The sequence below is a fragment of the Culex quinquefasciatus genome, chromosome 2, assembly GCF_015732765.1.
Source record: "Culex quinquefasciatus strain JHB chromosome 2, VPISU_Cqui_1.0_pri_paternal, whole genome shotgun sequence".
Classification (NCBI taxonomy): Eukaryota; Metazoa; Arthropoda; class Insecta; order Diptera; family Culicidae; genus Culex; species Culex quinquefasciatus.
The window spans coordinates 136,193,207-136,195,329 of record NC_051862.1 but is presented as its reverse complement, the minus strand read 5'-3'; positions in this window follow the sequence as shown (position 1 = coordinate 136,195,329).

The following is a 2,123-nucleotide window of genomic DNA, read 5'->3' as shown; positions in this document are numbered from 1 at the left end:
CTTTTAAATATTTAAATCCTTTTCATTATTTGATGTTTTATTTTTTTAACACAGAAAAAAAAAGTTGAATTTTGGAATGTTGAAAATTTAGTAGGTTGAATATTACCTTTTTTTGAGTAATATTACATAAAAAATGTGAAAAAATGTGAACCTGATGAATATTCATCAAAAACTGATGAAAATTCATCATTTTCTGGGGTAAAATTTATCATTTATTTTGCCACAAAATCTGTCACCATTTCCTGATGAATATTACCATCATTATTTTCTTTGATGTATTTGGATATTTAAAATTTTGGAAATATTAAAACGTATAAAACAAACCTGATAACAATTCCACTGATTAGGTTGTACTAAAATGAGGACTTCTTTATGAATTTCAAATTACTTTTCTGACTCACAACATCAGCAAACTTTCTATTGCCAAAAGTAACTTTTCATTCGTTTGTCCGAAGGCATGAAGTGGCCTTTCAAAATTAATTTGTGTTTGCTTTATTCAATCGCCCAGAACGCCAAACTTTGATACTTGATTGGAAAACTTTTAGGGTGGCTACAACAGATCACGAGAAAGTGTCCATCTGTTATTTAAACGAGCATCGGGGGTATTAAGTTTCCAGCTTAAAACTTTACTTCAGTGAAAGGTCTTGAGTTGAGTATCAATTAATTTGTTTTGAATTAAAATCTTTCTGCATTTTTGATATCATTGACTTGTTCTTTAAATTCATAAAACGTTTCGACAGTAATCATAGAATCGTCAAATAATAAAAAAAGAACATTAAGATTAGAGTGGCTGAGCCCTTTGTTAGCTACATTTTGGCAAAGATAATGAGCATTAGAATAGTGTTAGTCACGACCAATTAAGCGCAACTTCATGCAGATTAACTCGCAAAATGAGCAAATCATCGTGATTATACTGCAGATGATATCTCGCCATGACTGAAAGTTTACTCAGCTCAGCAATAGCGAATCTTCTTAGCTCATTGTTCAGCATGTCGAAGACGATAAGATTAGCCAATTGAAACAGTTTGACTCTCATCAGTTTAACGGACTTTGTAGGAAGGAGAATGATGTAACGCTGGAATTGTGGTAAACTATGCTCGATTCTTCTCAAGCTCTTCTCGTTCCAGACAATTTGGTGATGATGCGAATTTCAAATTGGAAGAATTGATGAAAGGAATGCTCAAATTGCCCAACTGGATATGATTTTTTTAAATTTTTAATAGTGTTTTGTTATACGTCAAACTCAACGTTATTACTCTATTTCTTTACCCTAAAAATAAATAAAATAAATTAAGAGAAACTTGAGTCAAAATCAAATAAAAATGCACTCAAACACTCTTATCCCTTGACAAACACATCGCCAAGAAAAGCTAGCTCTCAACGAGGCTTTTCATGTTACGAGTTGTTTCGAATTTGTGTTATCGTTCAAGAGCTTTTCACGTTCAACTTTTCCCGTATGATGAAAGCAGAAAGTCCTTGTACAAAATAAAGAAAAAGAAACAGCAGCGAAACATGAACGTTGACAAATTGACTTTTATTGGACACAGAACGCGGCAGTGAATTTAACTTCTGCTTTTTTTATGTCACTCTCAGCCTTTGTCCTCAGCACTGAGTTTTATGACTTGGGCTGGACACTTAAACTTTGAGCTTGGACAGTTAACGTGAGGAGGATTTAAGTTGCGAGAAAAAAGAAAAGAAGAGGAATAAATTTAAATTTACATGAAATAAAAAAAACTGTAAATAAAATCAAGGTAATATTACACCTGGTAAGGAGTACATTTTTTAATGTAAGAAAAATGTGTAATTTTACCGTTGGAATTGTGTAATTTTACCGCTTTTCTGGTGTAGTCACTTTTTCAGTCTTAATTGAGGTATAATTACATCATCAAAGAGGTAAAATTCAACCTTCCGAAATTACACCTTCCAATATTCCAATTTTTACTGTGTATCAAATTTCTATTGGCCAAACACAGTGCTACAAAAACAGCATGCACTTGGGTTCACTACAGTCCGATTGCGAGTCTGAAATTGTTTGCTTGGTATGAAATTGTAAATCCTTTATTTATTTTGATGAAATGCGAAAAAAAAAATTTGGTAATTCTCCGCCAACTCACACAGCAGTT